The following is a 15,118-nucleotide window of genomic DNA, read 5'->3' as shown; positions in this document are numbered from 1 at the left end:
GTCTGCTTCACACACCCTCCCTTGCAATCCGGCTTTGCTATGATGCGAGTGATGTAAAAAGAAGATGCTTCCTGAATAGGAACACAGAAGGCAGATGCTCGCTGATTAATTTTTTCCACACGTTTCTGAAATGTCAGTCATTGGATTCACACTTCACTTAGAATCAAAGATGCACAATGCCTAATGGGCAGTAACCTTCCAAATTGCTATTAGGCTAATTACTTAGCTAAGACAGCCTGGAAAAATTGTTGAGCAGATCCCACCCTTTTACCACCTGCACAGCCTGTGCTGAGAAAACTGAAGGAAGCACATGTTGGTCTATTCATAATTGTATTTAAAGTTGTGTGTACTTAAAATACAAAATTAAACCCCAAGCAGATTCATGCATTTTTTGAGGAGTCTCCCTTTGACAAACATAAAATCAGATGACTCTCCAGCAACTCTAGAGCTTGTTTAGAGTGTATGCGGAATATCCTCTTCTTCTTTGTCCTCTTCTCTCAAAAGAGCACCATAGAGGTGAAAAGCACCAGTCTAGCATTTTCCCTTTGAATACAGGTAAGCCTCCCCCCTCATCCCACAAAAGAACATTGAAAATACCCACCACCACCCCTTGCCCCCAAAGAGCAGCAGTTTCAACATATCCTTACTGTGCTGATTCTGCAGTTTGGGTAAGCGAGGCACTGATCTCAAGGCTATTTAGCAACATGGCATTACTTTCAGGCTGCAATCCATTGCATGTTTACTTGGGTGCAGGGGCGTAGCAAGGTTGTAGTGGGCCCAGAGTTTAAAATGCCCCCCCCCGAAGCTCAGCTCATGAAGTAAAGAAATCTTAAATGAGGCTGAACAGTGGTAACAAAAAGCATCTATCTATCTATCTATCTATCTATCTATCTATCTATCTATCTATCTATCTATCTGTCTGTCTTTTCCCCCCTATATGCCACAACAGAACATCATCCTAGATTATTTTTTTAAAGATTTTAAAAATGCTTTTATTAGTAATATAGTAAGTAAGTAAAACTTTATTTTGGTCATAGACCAGCAATACAACAATATAAAACAAATAAGAAAATAATAATAATATAAAATCAGACTACATTTATATGCATTTGTCATATTATATAACAATATTTGGCCACAATATGAATAACGTCCAAATTAGGATTGGTGAGTAAATAGTTTAAATAAAAATCATCTCCACGACCCAGAAAATTAATCGAAAGTGGGGCAATTAGTTGGCGTCTTATGTCTCTGTAATAATCACAATACAGAAGAACATGAGCAGTTGTTTCAATGTTACTAGATCACAAGGCTAGATAGTGGTAACAATATATATTTCCCCCCTATGTGCCACAATAGAACATCATCCTAAATTTTTTAAAAAAGATTTTTAAAATGCTTTTATTAGTAATATAAGTAAAAAACAGTAAGTAATATAAGTAAAAAACAGAAATGTTATATCTCTGAGATTTCGACAAAAATACAGGTTTACAAACAAGATCTTATCCATCCAAGAAGAAAAAAACCCCAATCATAAGAAAGAGACAAAGGTAGTAATATTTTATATAAGAAGTAAAATATATGAAATTGACTAGCCATGCAAAATCTAAATCCAGGCATCCATATAGAATTTTGAGCCTCCCAGAGAACCAGACAGACAGAGAGAGGAGAACCAACCCTTCCACATAGGTAAACACCCGTTGTGTTCTGCAGTAAAAATACCTATCACAAAAATTAAACCGAAAGATTTTTTAAAAGGTCAAGGATCTTTTTCATCCCAACTTTCCTCTGAACAGCAAAAAAAGGTTCCATACAAAGTAATGAATGATTTATGCAGTGAATATAGGTTCCTTTAATTATGTTGTTCATTAAGTTGATGGGCGAATTGAATCCTAGGTAATCTAAAAAGAATCCGAAAGTCTAGAGAAACCCCCCACAGAAATATTCAATATCCCTAAAAATCCTTTTTCTGGTAGGACAAGGGCATTGAAAAGCTTCTGTTACAAACTTATGCAGTAAAAAGCTATAAATCCACATACACCTATCTCAGTGCTTTAAGTAGCAGATTGGGAAATTCATAAATTCAATGCTTTTTATAAAATCTCTAAAATAAGAATGTAATTTTCATAATTCCATCAGAATGAAACACAAGCTGGATAGAACAAGTATCGAACTTTGTACCACAATTATACCGCAAAATCTTAGGCAGATCACATTAATCACTTCATATTGGCTCTCCTCTCCATACATAGCCAACCTCAGTGGGAGGTACAAAAGTAATGGGAACACACAAAAAAGAAACAACAATGCAAATTATTTTTAAGAGGTTTTGTAAATTGTGGTCGATGCATGTCATTTAATGGTACCAGAGAAAGACATGCTGTTCTGGTAGCTCCAGGTCTTAACACTCACATCAATTTCAGAGAATGAATACAACTGAAGGAAGCCCAGGCAGCTGCGCGGTTGGGGGAGTCAGTCATGTGACTTGCCTCTGGGGGGGCCCCCTTGCCCTATTGTATTTATACCCCTGCTTGGGTGTAGGTCATATTAGATGTAGAAACATAGAACATAGGAAGCGACCATAAAATGAGTCAGACCACTGGTTTACATTTTATATATCCAAGGAGCCCAGAGCGGTGTACTACAAACTTAAGTTTCTCTTCACAACAACCTTGTGAAGTTGGTTAGGCTGAGAGAGAAGTGACTGGTCCATAGTCATCCAGCAAGTATCATGGCTGAATAGAGATTTGAACTCGGGTCTCCCCAGTCCTAGTCCAGCACTCTAACCACTACACCATGCTGGCTCTATTGTAGGCAGGAGTCTCTCTCAGCCTTATCTGGAGATGCCAGGGAGGGATCTTGGAACCTTCTGCTCTTCCCAGAATGGCCCCATCCCCTAAGGGGAATATCTTACAGTGCTCACATGAAGTCTCCCATTCATATGCAACCAGGGTTTACCCTGCTTAACAAAGGGAACAATTCATGCTTGCTACCACAAGACTAGCTCTCCTCCCATAGTAGAACCTACTTCTGAATAAACATCAGGCTCCTCTGTGGCTGCTATTTGCCTCAGGAAGAAAATTCACAATAGGAAAGTTGATGCTAATCTGAGCTCTCCTCCCAGACCAAATAGAAGTCACAGAAAGGAGGGTGAGATACGGATTGGGATTGCAGTGGGGTAAAGAGTTAAAATCCCTGTCACCCATGCTGCAGTCTTAATATAGATCAGGCTCCCCCCGCAGCTTCTGTTCAGAAACACACCTAAAGCACATCAGTTTAATGTCATTTGGTCCTTATGCACTCTGGCCATAATTCAGCAGCTGGATGCAGTCAGGGCCAGCCTTAGAAATGGGTGAGCTGGGCGGTTGTCCACAGCACCTTCCCCAAGAGGGGGCCAAACGGAGGTTGGTGACTCTCTGTTTGTTGAGTGACTGGGGAGCACAAAGGCACTCCTCACCCTGGGCAGTATTATTAGGGCTGTCATGGATGAAATTACTGGATTCAATCCAATACTGATCCGATGCAAGCAATTATTGAATTGTGCATCTGATAATCAGCCAGGATCAAATCATTCGATGCATCATTATCAGGTCGATGCATTGTCCCCTGGGATATAATAGCCCATAGGAAATAATGAGAACACACAAAAGGGTCTACAAATATATTATTGTAAGTTAGAATGGGATGAAATTTTCAGGCATGGTGGACCTTTCTTAGAGTTGATGGCGGACCATTCTAAGGGCTTGATATCACTCCCATTTTATGCAGAAATGCCAGGGTTTCAGAGAAGCAGGCAAATCTCCCCACCCCCCATACACACACCTTCTTCTTCTTCTTCTTTTTTTAACGTCTTTGCTTTGAATATATACATTCAAATGAGGTCAATAATATTAATTTGCTTCCTCCCTTTGCAAGCAGTCCTTTCCAACACTCCTCTAAGAAGGGTGGAGTTTTGGTTCAGACACCTTGTAATGTGCAATTCTATGTCGCTCCTCTCAAGCATTGTAACTGGAAGGGAGATGAACCAATTGCAGCATGTTGGGAGCAGTTGCACGCCTGAGGCATTGAAGCAGCAATGTCAATCACATCAATGTTGTCTTCCCTCCATCAACATTTTCCAAATATGGCACATCCTCATATCCAATGGCAAGGACATTTTATGCCATCAGGAGCAAAGCATATAAGCTATCTGATCATCAGATGGAGTTCGATACAGTCCAGTATGAGAGGAGAGCTGGTTTTGTGGTAAAGGTAAAGTATGTCGTCAAGTCAATTTCAACTCCTGGTGCCCACAGAGCCCTGTGGTTTTCTTTTGGTAGAATACATGAAGGGTTTACCATTGCCTCCTCCCACACAGTATGAGATGATGCCTTTCAGCATCTTCCTATATCACTGCTGCCTGATATAAGTATTTCCCATAGTCTGGGAAACATACCAGCGGGGATTCGAACTGGCAACCTTCTGCTTGTTCATCAAACATTTCCCCGCTGCGCCACTTAAGGTGGTCTAATTGTCCCCTTTGCTAAGCAAGGTCTGCCCTGGTTTGCATTTGACATGTGTGAGCACTGTAAGATATTCCCCCTCAGGGGATGGGGCCACTCTGGGAAGAGCATCTGAGGTTCCAGGTTCCCTCCCTGGCATCTCCAAGATAGGGCTGAGAGAGACTCCTGCCTACAACCTTGGAGAAGCCACTGCCAGTCTGTGTAGACAATACTAGGCTAGATGGTCCAATGGTCTGACTCGATATAAGACAGCTTCCTATGTTCCTAATACAATATAGAAAATAACTTATCAAGTACTGCTGATATTAGCTATTTTGCATTGATAATGATACAATGAAAATGTTGCTGATAGGCTATAGCAAATTGAATCCAATTATTGTTCCAGTTTGATGCACAGCTCTGCTGTTTATCCTAGGGCCAGCCAAGAATGCAGTGAATCGTAAACCATTGAAAGCAACGGGTTATGTCTATCCAATCTTCTTCAGGTGGCCATCATATGTTGTCCACGCTTTTCTGGCTTTATCAACAGCCTGACATGAATACATGTAGTGGGTGAAGATTTTTCAAACCACCACTGCATTTCCACAATAGGAAAAGCTTCACCTCCTACATTTCTACATCAGTCTGCCGTCAGAGGCACAGGACGAGTGTATCAAGTGGCAACCACAAACTATGTTGGATTGTTGCTTCAGGCTGAAATTGAGAGTTATTTTCTTAATATAACAATAAGCCAGGTGTATAACTGACAACAAGGAGTCTCATTCTCTAGCCAGTCATTCTGGGTTTACACTGCTTGAAGCCACTTGAGGCAAATGAAATTACGCCAGCATAAAATACTGGTGTAATGGAGTGGAGAATTAGACCCTCTGAAACTAATTTGTTCTGACAGAATGGGGCAGAGCTATTTGCCTGATGTTTGTTTCTAAATTGTGGTGCTGATGAAATTTGTCAGGGGCAAAAGCCCCTGAAATTCATGACTTCTTTCTCCTCCATTAACTCATTCCACAAAGGTAACTATAGTGCAAGCCTCAGCAGCTACTCTGTATGTTTCTTGGCCGACATGCCTGCACTGTGTGAACCAGATGCAGCCTCTCTAGTGTGACGTTTTGCTTCTAGGTCTATATTTATTCAGTACTTTTGTACAAAGATTACTGAAGGAGACAACTGTTAACGCCTGACACAAAACTGTGTGGCTCAGTGGCAGAAATCCGTCCACATTTAAATTTGCACGTGCTGCTTGAAGAATTTCCCCAGTTGTAGCCTTGTTCTGAAAAGTGTTCAAACCCCTTCTGTGTGGAAGCTCTCTTGCAGGTTGTGTAAAGTGTTAGGTAGAATGATAATGGTGGACTGAGGTGGTGAAATTGTGGACTATACCAAATTTATCTGTAGTGGGGTGTTTATGGTTTTTTTTAAGGTCTCTCCACATAAATTCACTACATATGGTAAATAAGGGATCCCACTCACATTTGGGAGGAGGAATGTGCTAAACATTTGTCTCTGATGTGCAGGGAGTTTGGTGTTGTTGTTGTTGTTTTTAAAGCAGGAAACAATGCATTCATAAATATGAGCCCCCATTTGTGGTCTAAATTGGTACAGTCCAGAATTCTACCACTTCAGTCCACCACTTGCATAAGGTGTAGAATAGTTTAGAGAAACATAAACTCAGTGCTCGATAGTGGTAATGTTTGACCTTCAATGAAGTAGAGATGGATTTATCTTTCTTTAGTAATGAAGCATCTCTTTTCATGTTCAAAAAGGTTGAAAGATGCTAAGAATAGTCCCAGTGGAGATGGAAAAGCCAGAGGTGTATTAAAATGCAGTTGATCTTGATGTCTAGAAATTGCACATAGTTACACAGTGACAGTATAGCATAGTAGTGCTAAATTTCTAAACAGAACAATGGGAAATGTCAGGTCTCAAGCATCTCATTGTCCAATGTGGAATTAATTTCCCCTCATCCAGAAAGGATAGTTTCTGGTTATAGGGTTCATTTGGGGGAAAGGTTCTACATATGCTCAGAAGTACTCTTTTCTATTGCTGTTTTGCTGTAATAATAAATGGATGACTTGTGGAAGTAAAAAGCGGCAATAAACAAGGGCTGGGTTTTGGCCTGAAAATTGTATTCAGTGTTAAACTCTGAAGAACCTTAGCTAAAATTAAGATCTGCTGTGCAGGGTCAGTTTTCTGAAATATGGGAGATTTGTCAATATCCAAGTTATCTCCACTTTCAAATAACAAGTTTTGTATATCCAGATTTTTGAATATCCAGATTACAAAAAATTAGCTTTATGGCTTTATAATTTTAGCAAAATCTCCAAAAACTTGAGGCAGAGCCTGTTAAATGTCCACAAATGACACTAAGAGTCAGTCTCGTATCCAAGACTTAAGATAAACCCCAGATTCTATCACAAATTATTCTGTGCTTTGAAAATGATTATATATATTGAATAAGCCATCACTAGCTTATTTTTTACAATTTAATTTGCTTCCACATGTCATGGAAAAATAACTGTATTTCTCAAACTTTATAAAACTGCACACTCTGTTTAGATGTGCTAGATCTTCTATGTTACCCATCAAAGAAATCTCACTGGCCACACCTGCCTAGCACAGGTTACTTCTTCTTGCTGTCTCTTTCCAAGCCAGTTCAGCTCATACACAAGGACTCCTCCCTGCTAATTCCAGACCTCTCCCTTTCCGTGTGCCCCTTTCATCTCCCGCCTCAGTGATCCCACAGCAAGCAGAGTCCCACAACGACACATATGCTGTTCTGCTAGTGTTGCACCCAGCAATGCAAGAGAAAAATTCAGTTGTTGAATTTATGCCTGCTTTGCAGCTTCTTTTTCGCACTGTACAAGACCCTAAAAACTCCATCATTACAGGGGGAGGAATAATATAAGGTGAATCTTAGCTTCCCAACTACTATAACCCTGTGCTTGGATATGTGGTGTCCTTCAATCCTCTACACCTGTTCTCTGTTACCTGCCTTTTACATGCAAATATTTGAATCTAGAGAGTTGTATCAGAACAACCTAGAATGATTCCCTGAAGAAAAATAGGGATGGAAAAGTAATGTTGACCTTCCCATCCAAGGCTAACAAGTAGAGTCAGGGAAGCTATATAAAGGAAGAAGACTTCCTTCAGAAAATTGAAGTCCTGCCCAAATGAAGAGAACAGGAAGGAACATAAACTCTGGTTTATGGACTGACAAGAGGAAGTACTTTTTCACACAGTGCATAATTAATATGTGGAATTCTTTGCCATGGGATGTGGTGATGTGTCCACCAGCTTGGATGGCTTTAAAAGGAGTTTAGACAAACTCATGGATGTCAGGTCTATCAATGGCGGTCTGGTGGCTGTGGGCCACCTCCAGCCTCAGAGGCATGATGCCTCTCAATAGCAGTTGCAGGGGAACAACAGCAGGAGAGAGGGCATGCACATACCTCTTGCCTGTGGGTTCCCCAGAGGCATCTGTTGGGCCACTGTGTGAAACAGGGTGCTGGACTACACAGGCTTTAGGCTTGATCCAGCAGGGCTGTTCTTATGACTATGGACCTGATCCACAAACTCTACTGAAGCCTCATTGAAAGCAATGGATGCTGCAGTGTAGCGGTTTCATAGCGTATGTAAATACAAAGCTGCCTTCTGCTGAGTCAGATCATTGGTTCATTAAGCTGGTAACAAGCTTGAATTGTCCCCTTTGCTAAGCAGGGTCCACCCTGGTTTGCATTTGAATGGGATATGACATTTGAGCACTGAAATATGTTCCCCTTAGGGGATGTGGATGCTCTGGGAAGGTTCCAAGTTCCCTCCCTGGTATCTCCAAACAGGGCTGAGAGAGACTCCTGCCTGCAACCTTGGGGATGCCATACTGAGCTAGATTAACCAATAGTCTGACTTGGTATATGGCACCTTCCTTTCTCAGTATCGTTGACACTGACGAAAAGCAACCCTTCAGGGTTTCAGAGGAAAGGCCTTTCTGGAGATACATTTCTGGTATCTGGAGATATCAAAGAATGAACCTAGATCCTTTTGAATGCAAATCCTGTGTTCTACCACTGATCTATCTTTTGTTTATGAATAATGTGTTCCAATCCTTTCAAAACGTTTCAAAATCCCGGGCATGAACCAATTTAATAAAGGTATTTAAGTGCCACCGCTTAAAGAAAAGAAACAACTGAATGATATATTGGATGTATTGTTTTTTAAAAGCTGCCACACACCCAGGTATTCTGTATGAGCCAACACTGATGTGTCAGCATCCTGAGGCATGTGCAATTTCCCAGCATTGCCAGCACATTTTCACAGTGCATTTTAAAGAAGAATATGAAAAGGGCTGTTTTTCATTAACCTCTTGTGCACGCTGTGTCTTATTTCAAAGGGGGAAAGATTGCTGTGAAAAACAAAGACATTTATTTTCAGGCTTTCTGCTTTGGGGCCCCAATCCACAAGCCAGCTAACAAGCCATATTTACATTTTCACCAGTCTGATCAGTCCAAGTTTACTGATGTACATGGTGTATGTACTGCAATCCGGCAATGTTTGTGTACCCTGAGAAATTCTTGTGTTGATGCCCATTAAAAATACACAGCTGGCACATCAAATACGAACCATGCTTACTTAAACTTTATGGGGCTGACATACCCATGTGCAGTATGCCAGCCACGGCTTCTAAGATGTGTGAAAAAAGAAATGCTCACTCTTGCATTGTCAAGTGGTCAGTGGTTTACTCATCATCTGACTCTTCACTCTGGCTACCATTATGAAGACCTAGGATTATGAAGACATTATGAAGACCAAGAACTGGCACTTCAAATGTGTGGCATGGGTGCATGCCTCTCTCCATCCACTTGGTGCCCATCTAATTGTGGGGGTGGGGAGCTTGTCTAAACTGCCTCTCAACATATGGTTTTAATATTATTTTAATGGCATATTAAAACTACACATTCAAACCACATAAAACCACGGTGGTCTACAAGCGAGACTGAATCTGGACAAGACGGAGGTAATGTTGGTCAGTAGGAGAGCAAACCAGGATGAGGAGAATTTACCAGTTCTTGATGGGGTTGCACTCCCCTTGAAGGAGCAAGTGCACAGCTTGGGGGTATTGCTGGACCCAGCTCTGATTTTGGAAGCTCAGGTGGAGGCGGTGGCCAGGGGTGCCTATGCATGGCTTCAGCTAGTGCGCCAGTTGGGTCCCTTTCTTGAGAAGGCAGATTTGGCCACAGTTACCCATGCCTTAGTCACGTCACGGCTGGATTAATGTAACGTGCTCTACATGGCGCTGCCCTTAAAGAATATTCAGAAACTGCAGTTAGTGCAAAACGCAACAGCTAGGATTTTATGTGGAGCTGCCCGCTGGGATCACATCACAACCATTTTGAAAGAGCTGCACTGGCTACCAGTTTGTTTCCGGGTCCAATTCAAGGTGCTGGTTTTGACCTTTAAAGCCCTTAACGGTTTGGGCCCTGGATACCTGAGAGACTGTCTGCTCCCAAGGGTTGCTGCCCGCTTGACAAGGTCATCTGAGGGGGCTCTGCTCCGGGTGCCGACAATAAAGGAGGCTCAGCTGTCATGCACGTGGGACAGGGCCTTCTCTGTTGCTGCCCCCAGACTTTGGAATGCTCTCCCCGTGGCTATTCGCTCCTCAGTCTCCATCACAGTTTTTAGAAAGCGTGTTAAATCTTGGCTTTTTACCCAGGCTTTTATATGATTGTCTTTACTGCTGCTTTTTTGTATTTTGTACAGTTCTTATGCTTGTATTTTAAATCTTTTTAGTCAGATATGTTTTTATATTTTAGCTTAATATCTTAATTTTGTCATTTTTATAGTCTTGTTTTTAATTTTTGTGTGCACCGCCTTGGGATTCTTTTAATGAAAGGCGGTATACAAATTTAACAATAAAATAAAATACACATTGAAGGGCAGTTTTGATTAATCACCTCCCTGTGCAATGAGATGACAGTGTGCCAAGTGAAGGGGAGCTATGCACACCTACACTCCACTCCTCCCCCACGCATTTGAACGGCCAGGAGCTTTCCCAGACAGCAGGCTTTACTGCAGGTTTTCTGCGAGGCTTTACTGCGAGTTCGAAGTTGCTCCAAAGCACCAACATAAAAAGTAGATTTTTTAAAACCCCTGGATATAAATCGGGCTACACTCTAAAGCACAATGAAAAACTTGAATTGTGTGTGAAGTGCTCCCTGATAGCTTGCAGAGAATTCAGAGTAAATTTGGCCAATATGTGAACGCATACCTGGGGGAGATGCAAACTAACAGCCAGGTGTGAAAAACTTCCTGCTGGAGTATGGTCTGAAGTGGCCAAACAACAATTTCCATCTGGTAATGCAAGGACCTGGTCACTTTAAGTGGCACAGTGGGGAAATGCTTGACTAACAAGCAGAAGGTTGCCAGTTTGAATCCCCACTGCTACTATATTGGGCAGCAGCAATATAGGAAGAAGCCAAAAGGCATCATCTCATACTGTACAGGAGGAGTCAATGGCATAGGTGTAACTATAGGGGGGCAGGGGGGGCACGTGCCCCGGGGGCCACTTGGCAGGGGGAGCCAAAAAGTGCCCCCGCCGATTTGCCGGGAATTTTTCTTTCTTTCTTTCTTTCTTTCTTTCTTTCTTTCTTTCTTTCTTTTTGCAGAGCAGTCCCCCTCCCCTGGTCCCGGCGCCCCCCCCATTGGCATTGCTCATCCAGCACTGGGTGCCGCGGCATCTTCATAGTCCAATTCTCTGACTCTCACTCCCTGGCATGCCCCGCTGCCCCACCACTGGTCGTGCATGCGTCGAGAGGAGGGCACGCACCAGAGCAAACTTCCTGAACAACTCCCTCTTCTGAACAACTTCCTGAACGCCCGAACCAGTTCCCCTTTTTGCTCATTCAAGTCCTTCCTCCCCTGTAATCTAACCACGTTTTAACTGAAAAGGTTCAGGGAGGAGGAGATGGGGGGATGTGGAACCTTGAGTTCCACGTCCCCCCATCTCTCCCTTCCTGGACTTTTTCACTATGTAATGCAAGCTAATTTAATTATATGTCATCATCAAAATGGATTAGCTGTTTCAGCCCATCAGGAAAGTCTAAACCTCCACCGATTTAATTAACCAGACTGAAAATCAGATGAACAGAGAATGTTTTAATGAAAGGTGGTATATAAATTTAACAATAAGTAAAACTATCATTAGGAGCAATTAGCGATTACTTAAACATTGGTGCTGCCAAGCAATTTGTAAATAAAACTTGAAGCCCTTTGAAAATAAGCTGGAATTAATTGTAGGTTGGGCAGGGGGTGAAAGTATATACTTCTAAACATTTATTGTTAAATTTATATACCACCTTTCATTAAAAACAACCCCAAAGTGGTTTGGTTTTAGTCATGGATTTTAATTTTAATTGCTCTTTTTGTCAATGTGATGAAGATTAGTTAAATCTGAGTGGTCTTAGGCAACCAATGTTGCATCTGAAATGCCATTTCATTTTTTATTGTCATAAATACTCTCCAACCAATTTAAATAGCAAAGGTATATATTATCGCTTTATTCAATTGCATGGAATCTCAAAAAAGCAGGATTTGCAACTAAGGCAGTGCATATCTTCTCTAAAATGGCCCTTTTATAGTTTTTCTAACTTTGAAATCGTAACATAAAACAAAGCATAAATGCATAAATGCTTCCCCCTCCATTTGAAACCTTTTCTGGTGTAAATAGCGCACGGTTTTGGAAAAGGGGAGTCTTTCTTTAACAGCGGGAGAATAAGGAGTCTTTAGCACTATCACCCTAGTCCCTCAAATTACTTTGGAGTCCTTGGTTTTCGTTTTGTTAAAATACAGTCACTCACAAGGGAAAGTCAGGAACAGAACCAGGGCGTGAGGGAGGGGCATCATAATCATAATCACCATCATTGCATCATAATTCTGATGTTTGAGATACAAGCCAACTTCACAGGGTTGTTGTGAGGAAAAACCTAAGTATGTAGTGCATTTTGAAATTTTTGGTAATTTTTGTAATTTTTTAAATTTTTAAAATAAAAGTTTTCTGAAACATGTGTGTCAGTCAGATGTATGTTGGGGGGGCGGTGCGGGGGACGCGGCGGGGGGGAGGGCGCAATTTCAGTGCTTGCCCCGGGCGCCGTTTTCCCTAGTTACGCCTCTGTGGTAAACTCCTCCTGTATTCTACCAAAGACAACTGCAGGGCTCTGTGGGCACCAGGAGTTGAAATTGACTTGATGGCACACTTTACCTTTAATACAAGGACTCAAAGTTGTGGCTAATTTTTCTTTAAGGCACCAGTGGAATAGATATTAAGGTTGGTGCCAGGTCCTTCACAAATAACATCTGTGGAAGTGTTAGCAGTAATTGAGAAGTTGATTCCATGTGAATTCCCACTAGAATGTATTAAACATATTTAACCATCTGATACCAATGTGCAAAATACTGCTATCTGAATCTAGTGCAACAACACTCAAGCATATGCTATAGACAAGGTGCTTGTTTTTAATTATCAAGGGAAATCATCTGAAGGTATGCACTCCACAGTTTGAAAAGAAACGAAAAGATGCATATGGGTTCCTGAAGTCACAAGAGTAAGTTACGTACCTATTATACAAGCACCAGCACACAACATAAACATTCTTAACAAATAGAGTTTTCCCTCAACTATATTTGATATGGATCTTGGCACTGATGAAAACTTAATTATTGATGGGAGGTGCTAGTTCTATTGATAAACCACAAGGACAAGGAATCTTTGTAGACTTGGCTATACCTTCATTCAATCTATAAAGTGCAGTCACATTGATATAGCCTTTCATAGAGTCTGTGAAGTACCAGTTGAGACTGGTACCAGAATTAAACATGCGTTTGGAAAAACTGGTACCAGACTAACTGTGGAAAGCAGAACTATTCATTAACTGCAGACTGGCGAAAAACAAATGAACAAACAATTGCAAACAGCAAAGTAAAAATTCCCTGGATTCCTAAGCAAGCAACACATTGTCAAATTCCAAATGACAAACCTGTCATTGTAGTAGCAGATTTTTCAGCTAAGAGCATGTTGAGTGATCCCATCCAGATACTGTATGAGTATCACAGACCTCAAGTCAAAGCATAAGGCAGTGGACATACCAGCATTGTCAGTCTTCCTCAGTGCCAACAGCAACTCATAACACACAGTTGCAGCTTCTCACAAGACAGGTAATCATACTGTAATTCTTCCACTTTCATAAGATGGTTATGAAAAATTATGGATGGAAGCAAGGACATCTAAAATGGAAACATATATCCCCACTCATTCTATTGTGCAAGAGAGGACATACAGCTTAATTAATTAACTGCTCTCCTATCTTTTTGTATCTTAACTGGACACATACACCCTGTACTGCCAGTCATTTTTTTAAAAAAGTGCTCCATGGTGTTTAAGAGGCATTATGTAAGTTACTGAATAACTTGGAAAATGTTATTTTCATTTTAGGAACATTATAGGAACATCCAGGCAAACGAATGCTGTTTGGGGAAAAGGCCTTAGTTTAGTGGTAGGGCACATGGGTTGCATGTAGAAGTTCCCAGGTTCAGTTCTTGGGATCTCCGGGTAGGAGTGTGGAAAATGCCTACTTGGAACTCTAGGGAGCCACTGCCAGTTGCTGAAGAAAATACTGACCTGGATGGGGAAATGGTCTGATTAGATATAAGGCAGCTTTCTGTGAGTTCTAGGTCTTCATATGTAGCATCTACAATACCCATGATACAGAGAACATAGACTGCGCTCAAGAGATTTTGTTCAGCAATTCAGTTTCTCAGGAATAACTTGCACCTGCATATGATGCCATGTGGTTTCATATAAAGAGAGCTCATTTACTGTTCCCTCTAAGGCGTGCGCATGTGCGTGCGCTCACAAGTTTTTGGATGTTCGCTCTGTTCCTTTTAGATCCCGCTCAGGTTGAATCAGGAAGGCCTCACTCTGAGTGCACGTGCACACACACTGCTTTGGTACTGCTGCCCAGAACAAAACTCATTCCACAACCATCATCAACCACGATGAAGAGTCAGAATATGAGTGAACTGCTGAGCACATCTTAGAAGGAGAGATTGATTGGGAACCTGGGAACTTAGTGGAGCTATTCTGACGATCAGTGGAAAGTGGGCTAAGGGTGCTTAGCCTGCTTTCCACCGATCGTGAAACTCACTGGGCTCGCAGCCGAGCCCGGTTGAGTCAAAGCAGGTCACCCGCTTTTGTAGCCCTCCCCCGCTAACCCAGGCTTCCCGATCATGAGTAGCCACAGCACGGCTCTGCGCCACGGCTACTCACGAGTAGACTCCCAGAGGGGAGGTGAAAAGCTACCTCCTGACTCCGGGGGTCTCCCCAGTATGCCCTGCGCACTCTCGCAGGGCATACTGGCGCTTCTGGGGGCCGTGTGGCCCCTGAACTCCCCAGGCCTCGCCAGCTCCGTGACGGAGCCGGCAATCATGTGGGCGGCTGATCCAGCAGCCCAGGGCTCCCGCCCTGATCATCTCAGGGGCTCAGCGTCCCAAACCAGCTCAGCTTCATCTCAGGAAGCTCAACTTCCCAAACCGGGTCTCACTGATCGTGAGACCCGGCCCAGGGTCTTTTATTA

Source organism: Hemicordylus capensis, chromosome 1 (genome assembly GCF_027244095.1).
Source record: "Hemicordylus capensis ecotype Gifberg chromosome 1, rHemCap1.1.pri, whole genome shotgun sequence".
NCBI classification, from domain to species: Eukaryota; Metazoa; Chordata; class Lepidosauria; order Squamata; family Cordylidae; genus Hemicordylus; species Hemicordylus capensis.
The sequence above is the reverse complement of the archived record's forward strand: the minus strand, read 5'-3'. Positions refer to the sequence as shown.